Below are 19,442 nucleotides of genomic sequence, written 5' to 3' on the forward strand. Positions count from 1 at the left end.
ACATGAATTAGCATTAACAAATACAGTTAACATGAAGGAATGATGAACAAAGACAAACCATCAAAAATTAAAACCCCCTACTTTATTAATGATTTACAAATGCATTAACTAACACATATTAAGCTACACCCAGGATCACTGCGCTCGGTTGTCAACACTGTAAAAAAAGGTCATCTGTTACTTCTGTTTTGGTGAGACCGATTAGGCCAGCATCTCCTCCCTCCCCCTCTGGACCAAGGGACCAGCCTGTCAAAGACTGCCAGAAGCTGAAGGACATCCAGTCTTACCTGGTGCTAGACGTGTGGGAGGCTAACAGGGAGGCCCTTCAGAAGGACAGTGTGCACTCCCTCCCCCCCGGAAAGAGAAGCAGCCAAAGCTGGCGACAAGAGAGGGTCACTGACCCCATCAGCAGTGAGAGGCATAGAAGAACAGAGGTTATGAGGCCGTCTAGCTTTTCTGTTGAGAACGATAGCCACAAGAGCTGCAGCTTTCATACCCACCACTCCTACAGCAGGCACACAAAGAGATCCAGGGAGAACCAGGAGGATGTCCTCTCCTACCACAGGAACAAGGAGACATCCAGAGTGAACCAGGAGGACCTCCACACATACCACAAGCACATGGAGAGATCAGTGGAGAACCAGGAGGCGCTCCTCTCCTACCAAAGGTACAAGGAGACATCCAGGGTGAACCAGGAAGACCTCCACACCTACCACAAGCACATGAAGAGGTCCAGGGAGAATGACGAGGATCTAAGTTCCCACCGGTCCCAGTCTCTCAAATGGAAAAGGGAGGGTGAGGATGCACCTCGGAGGATGGAAGGATGGACACTCATGCACAACTCACAACATTGGTTCGCGTACCCTTACCAGAAACTATTATCCGGAGTTTTAACGATGCACTGTGGTTGCCAATAGACAACGCCTGAGTGCTGTGTTCAGGCACTTCACCACGCCTAGGGCAGAACAGCTTTCAGCTGGAAGTGGCATTTTTGTTGATTTTGATGAGTAAATTATTGCAAGTCTAATCTTAATCTCTAATGATTTATAGAACTGGGATGAAACGTTATTGCATCTGTGTGCAACTTGTGTTTTCTTTCCTAATTGGTAAGCCTGGTTCATGGTTGTATGGTAAACTGTGGACGTAAAGGAATTTTACTTATCAACACTAACACCTTACCTACCACACAGAAATTGAAAACACGACACCTTTTGTTACATCTGGTCTGTGCACCATGCAGAATACAAAAAGTGAATGCAAAGATCAGACTGCCTATCATCAAAATCTGAATTACTTTTATTCTCCAAATACATTTACAGAGACAGAAAATTATACTTGGTGTAATTGTGCAACCTAAGGTTGAAAACAGATGGACAGAACACACAAAATACACACAAAGTTGACATTACATTTTATACACTCAGTGGTTTTCCTATAAGATAATGAAATACGAGCCGTATATGTTTACAATAAATTCATTTACCCATGTAATCATTGAGAGAAACTAACTTTGTTGATCCTACTGCAAGAGACATCTGAAATGCTATAGCCTACTTGAAAGTACATAGGGTATTTTATGTTAATAATTTTCCAAGACTTTTAATAGAACTCAGGCCCGGAGGAAATTAAAGGTTTAAATTTATGCCCAACGTAAGATTTTTGTTTTGTCAGACCCATAAATCTGTTTCTCACGTGTCTTCATAATTAAAAAGGATTCAAGTGAAGTGCTTGGGATCTTGTGGTCACATGTACACTTTGACCAGTATTGGCCAAAAACATTTAGAGTTACCATTGGCCTCTGGATTGCCTCTCGGGTTTGTCTCCTGCTTGCTCAGTCATCCAGTTTTAAACACATGTGACACTACATGTCGAACTAACCGCATCTTATAATCTTTAATAACTTATCTGTAATAAAATGTTTGGACCAAAATTCCAAAACATCAACAATAAAAGTGTTATCAATTTAATGTTTTGAAGTAAGACATTTCAAATATGCCACCTACAGCATTTTCTTTCTGTTTGGTTAGAAAGTGTCCCTAGAAAGAAAGGCCAGGGTCACTGAAGGTTGGTGCTGGACAGGAGGCTGAGCAAACATGACATGTACCATGTCCAGCACATCTAATATATTGCATAGCATGTAGACATAGTAACAAAGACACTGTACTGCTGCTTGAATCTGGACTACCATCCCATAGTGCATTTGGAATACATTCAGACCCCTTCACCTTTTCCACATTATGTTACATTACAGCCTTATAAAAAATGGACGATATTTTTTCACCCTGATCCATACACACAGTAGCCCATAATGACAAAGCAAATATTTTGCAAATGTATAAATAAATTAAAAACAGAAAAAGTATAATAATAAGTATTCAGACTCTTTACTATGACTCTAGAAATTTAGCTCGGGTGCATCCCATTTAATCGTCATTAATCTACCTTGAAATGCTCCTGCAATTTGACTGGAGTACAACTGTTTGGTGAATTTAACTGATCGGACATCATTTGGAAAGGCATCATTTGGAATTGACACTGCCAGATCAAAAACCAAGCCTTGAGGTTCAAGGAATTGTCTGTAGATCTCAGACACAGGACTGTGTCGAGGCACAGATCTGGGGAAGAGTACAAAGTATCCTGTTCATTGGAGATCCCAGAGAACACAGTGGACTCCATAATTGTTAAATGGAAGAAGTTTAGAACCACCAACACCTTTCCTACAGCTGGCCCATCGGGGTCACTAGGGCAGAGCTCCCGAATTCCTGTGTGGAGATGGGAGAACATTCCAGAAGGACAACCATCCCTGTAGCACTCCGCCAATCACCCTTTATGGTCCAGTGCCCAGAAAGAAGCCACTTCTCAGGAAAGGCACGTGACAGATTTGTAAAGGTAAAACCAAGATCTGTGGTATGTTTAATTCCATGCCCCCTTCAAGCATCAAAATACCTGGGGAAGTGTAATAACTCCATCTTGTTTGCCCCTTATTGGTTTTACCTTTACAACTCTATCTGAGTGCTGAAGATGAATGAGCAAGCATCAATGGCAGAGTATTTACATTTTGACATTTCCCACACAATATGACAAAAAATCTCTTGTAAACACGTGTATATAATATAAATGGTAGGCACATATGTAGTCAGACTGTTGATTATAATGACAAATTAGGGGCCTTTGTTCCAGTACGCAGTTTTTGGTCACTTACAGTATAATTGAAACAGAATCTGCTTAATTTTTTAAGTACTTGTACGCAAACCAAACTTTTTATTTGGCATGTTGGTGATTCTAGATCAGGGATCAGTTAGCTTGGAAGCTTGGAAGCATAAACCTGTCCATAACTCTCTTAGAGTTTCTGTTTCGAGAAATATTATTTTCAACACCTCAACCAGAATTTAAACATCTGATGCAATTACACAAGATTTTTGTTCTGGGTGTCTAAGATTAAGGATACAATGCAAACATAAATTAAACAAATTTCCATATTCATAAGATGGATATACAGAACAATATCTGGCAATAGTATTTAAGTTTTCACTTGCTTACTCCTTCTATCCTTTTAATATCTTTCTCTCCTCATTATCTCTGTCTGTCTGTCATTTTGTCTTTGTCTCCAGAGAGCAGATGCAGTGGATGACTGTGTTTATTTAATGAGATGGTCCATTGAGTTTCTAGCTAGTTGTCCTTGCATTAGCTCAGCACACCTGATCATGTTAACGCATGATTAATGGATAAACCCTCCCCCACACCCACCCAGAAGCAACCTCACTCCAACGCCTCTGCACAGGTACTACAGTGATAACATCTTTAATAAGTCTTTTACTTACTGAATGCCATTTAAGACCGTGTATGTCGAATTCACAAGTCTATTGTTGCAAGAAAGACTATGAGAAAATGGTCTTTTAATACAACTAGGTTTTAAGTTTACTTAAAATTGTCGATGAAGACATTAAACTGACAATATTGTTTATTAGAAGGTAATACTTAATGAATAGACTATAGTTACAACAGGAACAAAGAGAGTGAACAGACAACTGTTGTGTGTGTGTCCACATGCACAGACACGGTTATATGCAGCTAAATCGAGGTAAAATATTAGGACAGTAAACTATAAATTGTGTTGTTGGAGCATGGAGGCCCCCTAGTGGCCATGTAACTTACCTGATGCACTTATATGGAAGCTCTGTGGGAGTGTGTCCTTCTTGACTATAGTATTTGTATAAAAGCTCTGAAAACATTTTGAGAAATAAAAATTATGTAGAACAATTTATTATCTTATTTTACTAACTTAGTATCCTCTTTTTACAACTTAGCAAATATTATACAAGCTAATTTGAACAAGTCTCATTTTAATTAATTATTGTTTTTTTGTATAATTACACATCATCTGTTATGCAGCACCAGGTGGGCTCTTTAGTCTGTTTAACAGTTGTCATTCATTATCGAATTTCATTAACTCATATAATTATTAATTATTATTAAGTTGACAGATTTGTGAACGTCTAAAACAGGACTGCTTTTGAAAACCATGGCAAATGGGGGCAAGTATTGAGGGCAGAGTGAACTTCAGCTTGCATGACTGAAAAAAAAAAACATGTCTCTAGTCAGCGACAAGCTTTGGGGATACTCCGCCCAGCATTTTCGGTTTTCTCTATCACCCAATTTTGTTTTTAATTAATCTGTATTTTGCATACCCAATCTACTGTAAAATACCATATACCTACAGAAAATGTGTCCAAATGTTATGTAGGCTTTACAGTAGACTTCCAAAATAATTGGTGGAATAAACACACCCCCATCTTTATCACTTTTATTAAGCTTAAATATCAGAAATATATGGTAAATAATAACGTTGTTTTTTTTAAATGAAGAACATTTACTAAATAATCTCAGACTGCAGCAGTGAAACAATTTAAACACAAATGTAAACACAAAAAATATTTCATAGCATTTTAAATTAGTAAAATATTTTGGACTTGTGTGACATCTTGACAGCTTATAACAACTATTAAAGCTGTTATAAACATGGTTAAAATGTGTGCATAAGGACTCTTTCTGCAAAGTGTCACTGAAATATCTAATTGATGCCCAACGATGAATCCTATGTTAAAGTCCAGAGTTTAGTGATTGACAATTATGTTTTAAAATTTTGAAATGTTATCAAACTCAGCTTTTCATCTTTATCAATCAGAAATATATGTTGTTTTTTTTTAATCCCAGGTGGTAAAATAAATAACAGGTCGACTTTCAGAACTTCCCGAATGTTTTCGCTGTTTTGTTTACACAGCCACCGTAACGACAGAAATGTCCAATCCTATCTACACTCACTTTTAGATGTGACCCAATTTAGTGACAGTCCTGGGTGCCACACTAAATTCTATCCTCGTTGTCACTCTGTTCTGCCTTCAGTTCTTCTTTCTCAATATGCTCCCTCCTCTGTTGCGTTGCCACTGGCTGCGGCCCCTGATGGTCTCCGGGGGAGGGGCTAGGAGGAGGAGCAGGAAGATGGATTACACTCTGCCATATTGACCATCAGCTCCAATCAGCAGTGGGGCAAGGAAATAGATGGTTCTAATTTGTTCTCATTATTATCATAACAGCCATAATGGTCAGACAGACACACACACGCCGCTTGCTGTCATCACCGTGAAATGCACCCATTACTTATGTGGGAGACAGCCTGTGTGTGTGTGTGTGTGTGTGTGTGTGTACATGAGAAGATATGATGGATTCAAACACGGTTTAATCAGGGTCCCTCCCACTCCCTTCACTACCATGATATAGCATCTAATTACTCCCTTCCCACAAAGGCTCAGAGAGAAAGAGCACACATTCGTTTATACAGCCACATCACAGTCTCTTTTAGACACAATATTAGTGATATGATACACTCAACTTTTCCCACAATACTTCCAAGTACTGGCAACATACACATGAGACATCTTACAGGCTAGTTCTTTACAACTTCAGTGGTTTTACATTTCTTGATTATCTTATTACAGCCCTCGGCTGATTTGTGAAGGTCAACACCCTTTTGTCTCATTTCACTAGACTTGGGGAGTTTAGCCTGTGTCATCTAATATTTACACCCCAGTGAAACAGGATGTCACGGATGACTATTCGTGTTCCCAGAGACTCTTTGCAATAAAATGTAAAGTTTTTATCAAAATAATGTTAACCCTTAATCAGAATATTAAAATTACATTGTGTTCATAAGAATGTTTGCTGTATGTTTTTGAATAGAATAATTATTTATTGGTGTTTTTGTCTCAGTTAGAATTTAGATTAATTTTATATTTAGAATGTAAGATCAAGCTGGTAAACAACAATAGAATTTCTTTCACTGTATTTTTTTGTTCATATTTACCTATGGTACCAATTATTCTAGAGCATTGGTTCCCAACCTTTTTCAGTACTGTACCACCGACAGAATTTTGCTCTGCTCGGAATACCCCTGAAGTACCCCCTCATGTTAATTTCACTAGTAAGCCTATGGTGTCATGAATGTTTTTTATGTACCCCCTGTGGAGAGGCCGAGTACCTCCAAGGGTCCCAGTACCCCTGGCTGGGAACCACTATGGAGGGTACTGTATATTTGTATATAAATATATCCCTCTAGTGCCCTCCAGTTTTGATAAAAGGAAGATGCATGTGACTTTTGGATTCTCGTCAGGGGGTGATGAGACTGCAACCAGGAAAGCTTCCAATGTATTTGTATATAAATTGTATATATATTTGAAGTATTCAAAACCCTGACCAGTTCTTTAATTTTATTTAATAAGAAATGGTACATTGACATTTCCTTCTGTTTGATATTTTATTTTAAAACACTGACACTTTTAAAACAATCAATTATTGTATGGTGGAATTGGTTAGGAATATGTTGGGAAATATTTGTAAGAAAAATAATTCTACTCCAAAACATTAATATTTGGTAGAGACACTTGTACTGCAATTACAGCATTAATTATTTTGGTAAGTATATACCAGATTTGCTCACAGTGTTAGAGTGATTTTGGCTCATTCTTCTTGGGGGAGTGGAACAAGTTGCTCAGGTTGTTGGATGATGCTTATGGACCACATGTTTTGGAGAGTGCCACAGATTCTCAAAGGGTTTGAGATTGAGTAGAACATTCATTTTTAAGTCCTTGAGCCACTCCAATGTTGCTTTTGCCTGGTGTTTGGGATCATTGTCCTGGTGAAAAGGGAATTTTTCTAGCATAGTTTTTTTTGTGTCTTACTCTATCCTTTCTTACATACGTTTCTATGTATGCACAGTCCCTGCTGATGGGAAGCATTCACACAGCATGATGCTGCCACCACCATACTTCACTGAACTGAAAATAAAGTGATGTTGTGTGCTGAGGCGTGTTAGTGTTAGGTTGACGCCACACATAGCGCTTTTGAGTTTTGGCAAAAATTTTGCATCCCTTTAACTTCTGTAGAATGGTCTTTGGTCTTCTTTTTCCTTCAATTCTGGACCTTCAAGAAAATGTGACAGGCAAAGATGTAGGCCATTGTGGGTCAATGTGACAGGCCAATGTGTAGGTCAATGGTAAGGTAACTGTGTCCTCACTAGGGCAATTTCTTTAATCTGTGTAAACTTGGATCTTACATAACAGAGGGTTTGAACACTTAGACAAACAACATATTTCAGTTGTACATTTTTGAATACATGTCATGATACATAAACATTGGTGTAGTGTTTCTATAAGAAATATTGAGTACATTAGTCAAACATTTTGACAGCTCTACTCAAAACACCATCGCTGGTGGTATTATAATAGTGGACATAGACCTCTGCTGAATAAGTATAGTAACACACTTAGGCAATATATATTATTAGAACCCAACAATCAGCCAAGTTGTAATGATGATATTAATGTATATTTTTTTATTGCTTTATTGCTTTGACCCTGAATATGCTGCTGAAGATTAAAGATACATTACGAGCAGTTTTTTTTAGCCTGGACCACGTAAGCAGAACCAGCCTAGATGAGCGAATGTCTCTTACTGACTGAGTGAGTGGGTGAGTGCCTGACTGACTGACTACCCCTTGTTAAATAGCATAGTGGTTAGAGACACGGACTACAGAACAACAGGTCCTGCGTTTGTCTCCCGTCACTGTCAAAACATATTAAGCATCAGGATTTGTTCAGGACAGACAACCTTCAGTAGCTACCTAATAGGAAGCCTGAAATAAAACAGTTTGGTGGATATTAGGATTTGTTTAGGATAGACAAATACTTCGCTGGCTACACAATTCTCTCGTCTTTTCACTTGACGAGAAAGTCTGTTATCATCACCTATATTGCCATTTGTCATTCACAAATGGCTAATTAGCTGGTCAAACAGCCAGTGGCAAAAGAGGATTTGTTCAGGATAGACAAAAACTTTGCTGGCTACAACCTTCAGTAGCTACGTTATAGGAAGCCTAAAATGAAACGGTTTACTGTTATATTGCGACTATTTCTGGTGGATTTTCATTATAGTCACCTATATTGATAGTTATATTATCAATGTCATTCACGAATGGCTAATAAGCTGTTAAAACGACCTGTGGCAAAAGACATACAGTTCATAGATGCTATTTGTGGTGGAGGGAAACTTAATAAGAAACGTTACTCAGTTTAACACAATGGTTAATGGCGTCTAATGAAATATTCAAACTTGGCACAATGTTAATAGTTCTAGATGGTGTAGCTGCATTTCATGTGGGTGATCCGGGTTTGAGTCTCGGGAAGGCAACAATGATCAACACTTTTTATTGCGGGCCGGCTGAACTAGGCTTGCCTGGTTTCTTGTTTACCTAAGAACTTCATCCGACTGTGTGTTAACTAGGATTCAACAAACAACAATTGGATTTCAACCAGGTATTTGCAACTGGAAAGCAGATGCAGAGGGTCAAGCAACCTGTGGCTCGGTTTTTTCTGTTCAGATCTCTGCTTTACACTCCCCGGTCTTTCCTTCAATTAGAAACCAATTCCAAGATGTATAAGTAGCCTACTGATAAACCAAGTAAAGGACTTCTCTCCCGCTTCTGTTTCACAGAATCTTGACTAAATAACTAAATAACAGCAAACATGAAAATTGTCTGTAGGTGGAACTTACTATAAGTAAAAATCTAAAAAGAAATTGTTAATTTACCAAACAAATCAAGAGTCCGCAATGGCCATCTCAGCCTCCGGACTTAAATCCCATTGAAATCCTGTGCAAACCAAAATAAAGAGTGTTTATGATGGAAATGGTCTAAAATGTTTTGGGAAAAGGCTCAGTGTCATTATGCTTGCAAGTGGTGGGTAACAAAAAAATTATAAACAAGGAAGCAAAGAATACATTGAAGAATTTCAAAAGTTTGATTGATTCTCTTGATTCATTAAATAAGTAATATATATTTATGTTCACAATATAGCTGAAAATAACAATATAGCTTGTGACCCATTTATTTCATACAGCTTATTTGCTCATCTTTATCAAGGGTGCCAATCATTTTGAGAGTGACTGTATGCTTGGGTCACACGTTAAAATGTATCAATTTCAATGTCTGGAATGATTTTGCCAGCACCTTGAACTTTGCTGTGAGGCAGGCTATTCAATCTGACTGTACTGTAGTCATTGACATTTGAGGTGGGTAATACAGTGTCTGTATACCTAGAGCTGTTTGTTCTCTTTGTCAGATCCTTTGATTGACAGCTGAGAAGGGCAGTTCCTCTCCTCTGTTTGCGCGTGTGTGGGGAGGCCCTCAGGCTCTCTGTGGACGTTGGGCTCTGAGATGAAAACACTAATTCGATTTGAGCCCTGGTTGAAATGTTAGCCTCCAGTTTGCACATACGCCAGCCCAGAAAGCAAACAGAGAATAACACCCAATCAATACTGTCCAGTACTGAGCTCTTCTCTACTGCACACTTGTCGGTCCGAATCTCGCCTGAACACCCGCAGCTTATGTTGCTCACAGATCTAACGTGCCCTTTCTTTGGTTTCTCTGTGTGTTGCTGTTTCTGTTGGTCTGGGTCTCTGCCAGGCCCTCCAGTTAAGTCTGCTTCCTGAAGCATGAGCAGCAAAACACTCAAGCTGCCTCAACAGCCTGCCAGATAATGAGCTTACTGAGTGTTGAGTGTGTGTACAAAATATACCAGACAGGATACTGTTTCACCCAGGCAAACATCTCTGCATCTCCAGTCTTATGTAAGTCATGCCGATTGTGGGAACAATCGGTAATGTATTCCCCCAGCTTGGAACTCACCCACTGCTCCATACTGATAGGTTAATCAATAGGCACTGTGTGTGCGCGCACGTGTTGTGTTAAGGTCAGCAGTCACTTGGGATGAGTGTTAAGAGGCGGTTTTAGAGTTGTTTAAAGCCTGCACCAATTAACTTCAGCATGATGAATGAGGGGTGTGTGTGTGCGTGTGTGTGTGTGTTTGAAGGACCCCTTTGTGTGCCATGACAGACTCAGCTGCTAATCTTGGGGAGGGGTTTGCGTGTGGGTGTGTGTGTGTGTGTGTACGTGTGTCACAATAAATCTGCCGATTGCTGAGTACACCCACCTATAATGATTATGTCAATGAACACACAAACACACATTTCGAGCTGGCAGGCAATGATCAGTCAAAGCTGCCTCGGACAAAAGGCTCACACGCCCTAGACAATAACTCGGCTCATTTGCATAGAGAATGAACCTCTGCCACAGTGGGTTTAGTCGCAGGGGTCAAACGTCTCACTATGGGAAGTGTCAGCATAACTGATCTCCTACACCCAACCCACCAACCAACAGACTGAAGCATGTGAAGCAAGGATTGTGCATCCCACTTTTTTCGCCTTCTCTCTCATGCGAATGGACGGACGAGCGCGCGCACGCGCACACACACACACGTGAGTAAACGGCAGTGGTGACTAACCTGAGCACACACACGCAAATCTGCTGCAGACATATTCTAATTTCCATGGGTCACTATGTCTGCACATTTTGCTTTGTGGTGGGTGGGTGTGTGTGTGTGTCTTGTTTGTTGTGTGTGGTGTTTGTGCGTGGATGTGCGTGTGGTCTTGGCTGCCAACTCACCGGTGGGAGCACACTGCTGTTGTAATCCAATTACGGAAGCGTAAGCGATTTGTTAGACACTTCTCATAATGTAGCAGTTTCCCAAATAAACTGGCTGTAATAACTGTGCCGGGCAAGAGCATAAATCTGAGAGGGTTTGGGAATAGAGCTGCACCCACAGCCGTCATTAACGTTGCGTGATTGCTTGTGCATGTGTGTGTCAGCACTTCCTGGTCTCTCTCGCTGGCCCTGTTCTGAATGGTGTCCTCTAATCAGAGATCACGGTATTTTTAGTCCGCTGTTCGGAGCATCTGTGGATTGGGAGTGTTCAGATATTAGCGTGCCCTATTGTCTGAAGCATTGGAACAGCTCATCCTACTGTGTGGAGATTGGAGGGCAGACAGGACAGACTCTTCCATATGGGAGCAGCGTTCAAGGGTAAAGGAGACCAGGATGGGGGTAATGAAAAGACAGAGGTGCCAGGGGGCTAACTGGGCAGATTTACCCTCCTTTACCACCAGTGGGACTACATTTACCCCATAGGGTTGGAAGGGCGCTCCAGGTTCAGCCGGGAATCGTTTGGAATTGGATGGATCTGCTCCATGTTCCAAAGCCACAGGCTATGGGGTAAATGTGGAATACACACACAACGTGCCATGTCTGTTATCAACTACAGGCAGTCAGTCTGTCATCAACCACAGGAAGTCTCTTATCAACAAGAGGCAGTCTGTTATCAACTAGAGGCAGTCTGTCATCAACTAGAAGAAGTCTGATATCAATTATAGGCAGACGGTTATCAACTATAGGAAGTCTGTTATCAACTACAAGCAGTCTGTTATCAACTAGAGGCAGTCTGTCATCAACTAGAGGAAGTCTGTTATCAACTAGAGGCAGTCTGTCATCAACTAGAGGCAGTCTGTCATCAACTAGAAGAAGTCTGATCAATTATATGCAGTCTGTTATCAACTAGAAGCAGTGTTATCAACTAGAGGCAGTCTGTTATCAACTAGAGGCAGTCTGTTATCAACCCTGAAGCAGTGTTATCAACTAGAGGCAGTCTGTTATCAACTAGAGGCAGTCTGTTATCAACTAGAAGCAGTCTGTTATCAACTTGATGCAGTCTGTTTTCAACTATAGGTGGTTTGTTAACAACAAGAGGCAGTCTGTTAACTAAAAGCAGTCAGTTAAGAGACAGTATATTATCAACAAAAGTCAGTCTGTTAACAGATAGAGACAGTCTGTTATCAACCAGAGGAAGTCTGTTAACAAATAGAGGTAGTCTGTTATCAAATAGAAGCAGTCTGTTAACAACATGAAGCAGTCTGTTAACAACTAGAAGTAGTCTATTAACAAATAGAGGCAGTCTGTTATCAACTACAGTCTGTTAAGATCTATATACAGTCTGTTATCAACTACAACCATATAAGACAGTTTGTTATCAAGAACAAGCAGAACAAACCGCTTCATTTCAACTGATGGTAGGTTTTGAGTATTATTGGGTGGGCTAAAATAACCCTTAACATGTCAGCCCAGGCGTAATGGTTTGAACCTAGAGAAGAAATGACTATGGAGCTGGACATGTTTTAATAGCTCACTGGCACTGGGAGGAATGCAGCATGAATCACTCAAAACAGCCCTTTACCGCCTGGCCCTTGAGCAAGGCCCTTAACCCTGCAAATATCCTTACATTCTGCAGCTTGACCCTGTGCTTGTCTGAATGTGTGCTGTCTGGGGGCGGGTTGACAGTGGACCCGAGGACACACCTCCACCACTCTCTGTAACATACGGACAACAAAACGCTATCGCTGTAATCAGCAGATTTGTAGACTAGAACAGAGGTTGTTTGTAAGTCTCCTAACAGTCACTCTACGGATCACCACTTATGACTCATCGGAAGATACTAACCACCTGTCGTATAAATGCTGTGCTTTCATAAAAACACTTCAAGTGAAAGAGAGGTAAAAGTACGACCAAACCACGTTTAACGGGAAAGCGAGTAACATGCACTCAGTGCTGGAAAACGAGCTAAAGTAGTTATGGATATGCAAGTGATCAAGGCATTCTATACATTGAGAGAATGTTTAAAACATCCCACAGTTGTGAGCCGTACGGGTTAACATGCATGTAAACATAGTGAAGTCTGGGGATCATCTAATGAGATCAGATGCGGCCTGTCCAAAACATAGCAGAAGGCCATTTATCACTATATTCATCAAACACTGTGTGTGGATGGGTTCATTACCATCAAATTAGTGCTAGAAATCATGGCGGAGCCCTGAAATGATGTGGAAAGACAGCACTGATAAGATTAATGATAAATACATTAGCCATGTGCTAGCATAGCCCTGGTGTGATTGATGATGCACACATTAGCATCATGGTAGCATGTAGCACTGGTAAGATAAATGATAAACACCTTAATAAATAGAAAGAGTTATGTTTGCTGAATCCTTGCTCTTAACATGTTTGAGACCAACCAATCAGAGACCCTTTTTAACAGAAACACATTTGAACCAATCAGACACTATTAACAAAAAAACATTTGTAGCCTATTTATTCTTTGTAAAATATATATTCTGTCAAATCATTTTGCTAGAAATTATGCTGAAAAACCCGGCATGGCAGGTTAAAAATGGACAGGTTGAGCAGTAACAGCAAAGGGACCAACATTAGAAGCACAGACAGTGTGGCCCCGAACGGTGGAGTGTTTTGGGTGTACAAGCTGAGCCGCACAGCTGAGACTGGCTGTCACAGTCGACAGGGTTTAGCATGGCAACTAATTTCTGTCGTGGGGGGAAGAGAATGAAACGGTAAAGAAGAGTAGTCTGAAGACCGGCCTCAGGCCCTGTGCATCTGCCATGGAGATGGATACAGGGGGAAGTGGGGAAACAGGAGAGGGAGGGAGGGATGTTGTAGAGGGGGATAGGACCAGGAAAAGATTGGGAAGGGGCACTGAGATTGGCCTCTCAAATGACAGACAGATTTTTACGAGTTCACATTCTGCTTTTCCACAAGGAAATAAAACTGAACAAATGGCCAGGCTGGTTTTGGATACGGTTACATTAAAATGTGCAAATTAGCGCAGGTAGTTACGTGCATCATTTGGGGGGAAAAACTTTACAGTTTTCATATATAGCCAGGACTGGACTACATATATTAAACAGGGGACTTGTTAGAGTGTAGAACTGTATGATTTCGTGTTAGAAAGGAAACGTGAATCAAAGGTTCGTAGCATTCAGTGAGAGTGTTACTTGGACTAGTCCGCTCAGTTCTCCTCTCAGGTGCCATTTGCTTCCAGGGCCCTAGGGGGAGTTGTAAGAGCATGTCAGGTTCCACTGCTCCACTGCAATTCTATATCAGTTAAAGAAGCGATCCGTGAATTTTTCTCCCACTCTGGCAGTGTAATGTTGTTTATATGTGCACAGCAATAGAATCACCATCCTTCCTCAGTTAGCCAATTTTGAAAGCAAGTGGTTTTGATGACATGGGGCATATACTGCCGCATAGATGACAGTACATAACCATCCAGGACCCGTTTTGGCTCGACAGCACCACTTTTGCAACTAGTGGCCAAAAATCCATGAACGCGTAGTCAATAAGAGTCTTTCACTTTAAACTATTAATAATATGCCATAGATACATAATATACTGTAGGCATTTTGTGTGTTTCTGCTTTTTGGCGTTGTTTAGTGGATGTCATAAGTGGCAAAGTTTGGTGTAGCGGTAAATAGTTTGCGCTGTAATTATCTGGAGGTTAAAGTGAATTCCCAAAGACAGCAGGGGGGTGATAGCCTCTCTGCCTCCCATCTCCAACCAAGTGCTTCCATCCCTCACAACGCAGGCAGACATGCGAGAAATTAAGACTGGGCCAATACGGATCGCTACTGCTAACAGGCCAGTTACACACACACACACACACACACAGACACAGACAGAGAGAGGATTGTTCACCCAGGTGCACAATCACAGACCAAGTTGCAAGACTCACACCTCAGGTGCCGGCAGTCTGGGTGAAGGGAGTGTCCATCTGAGAGAATGTCATCTGTGTAATGGTCAGTCGTTCAAACAATCTCTGGCCCATTGGCTTCTATGGTCAGATTCAATTTCAGTGGTAAGATTGCAGGTCGCTGTATTGTTGGCACCCATCTCTCTCACTATCTCTCTCTCTCACCAGTGGGGACTTGGGGGTCTGGACAAATTTAAAGGCCAATTGAGTTTTAATATGAATCATGCTGAGATGCTGAGGACACATTCCCATGCTGGAAATTAACATCTCGGCAAGCATTCACACACACATTGCACAGTTCTACAGCTTGCACAACACCCATGCACGCGCACACACTCACACACAAACACACACACACACTGTCCACAGACTGTACCACACACAGCTGTTCTCACTGCCAACTGTCTCAGCACACTACCCCACTACCTCAACGCTCACTGGAGTACTGTGCATAGCATTAGCCCTGGGCTTGTCCTGCTCTCTTTCTTTCCTTCACTCCCTTCTTCACACTCTATATGTCCCTCTCTCCTTTCGCACCCCCATCATCACTCTGTCTCTCTCTCTCTTTTTACTCTCTCTCATCGCTGTCTCATCACCCTCTCGCTCTCCTCTCTCTCTTTCTGGCCTCCCTCTCTATTTCCCTCTGTTTTATTTCCCTCTCTCTCTCCACTCCCTCTATCTCTCTCTCTCTGTCTCTTGTGGATTATGAGCCAGAGAGGGATTCCCATTATTCTAATGGGAGAGGCGATGGTGCCCTCCAGCAACGCTCCGATTGGCTCCAGAGCTGTACGTAAAAACAGCAGCGGAGTTCACTGCAAGTTCAGTTAAATGTGTGTGTGTGTGTGTGTGGAGGGGGGGATATAAACCAATGCTTATAAACCAATGCATGTGTTTTTCTGCATTCAGATGTACCAAGTACTTTGGAAAAAAAGAGTCTAGCAAGAGAAATGTAAAGTCAGTGAGGAAGATTTGGGTTGGAGGTAACATTAATGCTGACTGATGCAAAACTACGAATAAAGGTTACAGGCTACACCTGGAATTAAAAGAATGATTTAAATTTGATCAACATGGCCAAATACTACACACACATACACACACACACACACACACACACACCCACAACCCTGCTGAGCTGTAATTAGGGTTGCGGTCTGCTACTACAGTGGGGTTGATTCCTGACTCAGCAGTCTGGGGCACCTGGCCAGCCCCACCCCACAGGTCGGTGTCAGTCACACCAACACTAATCAGCACCTGGCGATAATCCTACAGCTAAGGCCGATTGGGGAAGGTCATTGAGAACCCCGGCGACAGATTTGTGAGCACAGCGTTCGGCATCATGATTTGAGGCGATGAGCACGGTTTTTGGATAGGCGCCGTAAAAAAACAAGCCGCCTCTATCGTAAATATGCTAAAGAGGAGAGTTGAGGGAGTAGATACTAGCTTTATGAACATGGAGAGCCAGAGGAACCAATTAAGTACAAGGCTGTTTGGCAAACTGTAGACAATGACCATTTTATGACCACCACTGGCACCATCTTTCTCCGTGTGTTTCTGTAATGAAAGTAGACATTATGTGGTTTTATTAGTGTATCAAATGCTATGAGAATGTTACATTTCTCTTGCGATAATTAAGTAGCTACAAACCAGGCTCTGCACCGCGTTGCTACATTCTAAATATAGATAGTGTATCTTCTATCACGCCCTCGATATTGCAAGTATGCATTTTATGTGTGCTGCTTACGCGCAAGCTACACATGTGTTTCCGTGCGATTTGCGTGTTCTCCGTGTGTTGCCTTCTCCGTGTTTCCTCACGTTCCACGGCAGTGATCTGAAGTTAGCGCTTCAATTGACGTTCCGATTGAATAGTTACGGTCGGAATCTCCATGCAACGACCTTTAATCCCTGCTCCATCAAATAGGGCGACGTCGTAAACTGGAGTGACAGGGGTTCTGCAGAAAAGCATTTGTGTACGTGGGTGAAGCTAAGGTCTAGACTTTCCATCTCTGTAACTGCCTGTTGAAGATGGTATTGTGAATCTGACATACACTTTTGGATACGTTTTGACTGTTACTGTAAGATCACTAAATTATTTGTTTGAATACCTCATTACTGACACCTTTCATAATATAAAAGATATTAGCACCAAACGTAAAACATTACAGATCACATAACACAACTTTACAGTGTTCCATTCATGGAAAACCTGCTTTTAGGGCCTGATCATATGATCTGACCGCTGTTACATCACGATGTGTCTACATTGTCTACAGCTGTCTCAGAATGGGGACAAGAAAAGGAATGTTGTCACCAGAGGCCGGTTTTTCAAAGGTTATGGACCTGAATTATGTTGGATGTATGTCTGTTAGAGAGAATGCATATAAAATGAATAGAACAGGACACCCCATTCAAGACTATGACTTGACCTTTCAATTAATTATATTTTTCTATACTTAATCCTATCAAATAAAAGTTTACTTAATAGGTATAACCCCAGGTTGAAAAGGGGGTTTATGTGTGTGGACAGTTAGCTTTATGTGACAGAAAAAGTGATTTTTCTAGTTTACATTAACTTTTTTGAGTAACTTGATATTTCCATGACCTCACATTGAATGAAATAAATTCTGACAATTTCCAGTGTCCTCATTCTCAGTTTGAACACCAAACAGCATGCAGGGATCGATGCCTAACTTCTGCACCTGTTCCCAGGACACAAGCGGGGTAAACCATTCCCCACCCCAGAGAGCAATGGGGTCACGGAGGACACAGATCCTTATGACCATTGTAACGTGACAGTATCAGCACGAGGGGCTTAAAGGGTTAACAGCGAGGTGTGTGAGAGATCATGTTGGAGTCCAAATGTCAAGGCAGAAAACACACGTGTTCCAATGAAACAACAAACAAGCCCCTCAAGGTCCCCATGTTAAAACAGACCCTTACAACCCAGCCACAGTCATCTCCTATTGTGTTAGCTCTATTGGGTTTCAATGCCGACTACTTTGACTCCAAAGGTTCAGTTCAAATCCATCTAGACTGTTTTGTTTGTTTACATTTTTCTGTAAGTGTTCTAGGCCTTTCCCAAACATTAAGCCTTACCTGAACCATCCCGAATGAAGACCTAACCTTGTGGCTCTGGGGGGCAGCGGTGTACGCTTCTGCTTCCAGGGTACTGCTTTATCGCAGCAAGGGTTTCGAATTGGGCCTAGTGTTTTTATAACTATATATATATATTAGCGGTGTAACTGTACGGTTCGGTACATACCGAAACCTTTATTTCACATTCAGTACAATTTCAGAACAGTGGAAAAAAACTGGCAAAACATACAAAACTATTAGCTAGCAACCAGGAACCCAAAGCTAACTTTAGCAAGACTAAGAATAATGTCAAACTCAGAGTTAGCGCTTTTTGGAACAGGTAATTCTATTTTTCATGTTATTATTTAGAACGTCATTCTCTATATCGGCATTAGTGCAGAACCGCTTTCTGACTGGTAATTGCAAAATGCTGTAATTGTTTTATTTACTGAAAAAAATCCATCCTACTGCATGCTTTAAATACAGTGGCGATGGGCAAAATTTACAACTTCAAAGTAAATATGTTATGTTTTGCATGTTATTTTCCACTTTAACCAAATCGTACTGAACATGACTTAAAAGTTTCTTCTGCTTACCGTTACACCACTGATATATATAGATATATAGAGTACACAGTGGTTATAAAAAGTCTAATGATGTAAAAGAATGAGACAAAGATAAATCATGTCAGAACTTTTTCTACTTTTAATGTGACCTATAATGTGAAAAATTAAATTGAAAAACAAACTGAAATCTTCGGGGGGAAAAAAATTAAAAATAAAAACCTTACAATAACCTGGTTGCATAAGTGTGCACACCCTCTTATAACTGGGGGTGTGGCTGTGTTCAGAATTAACCAATCACATTCAAACTCATGTTAAATAGAAGTCATTACACACCTGCCATCATTTAAAGTAACTGATTAATCACAAATAAAGTTCAGCTGTTCTGGTAGGATTTTCCAGAAATGTTCTTAGTTGCATCTCAGAGCAAAAGTCATGGTCCGCAGAGAGCTTCCAAAGCATCAGAGGGATCTCATTGTTGAAAGATATCAGTCAGGAGAAGGGTACAAAAGAATTTCCAAAGCATTATATATACCATGGAACACAGTGAAGACAGTCATCACCAAGTGGAGAAAATAAGCCACAACAGAACTGGATGTCCCTCCAAAACTGATGAAAATACGAAAAGAAAACTGGTCAGGGAGGCTTCCAAGAGGCCTTCAGCAACATTAAAGAAACTGCAGGAATTTCTGGCAAGGACTGGCTGTTTGCTACATGTGACAACAATCTCCCGTATTCTTCATATGAATGGGCTATGGGGTAGGGTGGC

Source organism: Esox lucius, chromosome 6 (assembly GCF_011004845.1).
Source record: "Esox lucius isolate fEsoLuc1 chromosome 6, fEsoLuc1.pri, whole genome shotgun sequence".
In the NCBI taxonomy this organism is placed as follows: domain Eukaryota; kingdom Metazoa; phylum Chordata; class Actinopteri; order Esociformes; family Esocidae; genus Esox; species Esox lucius.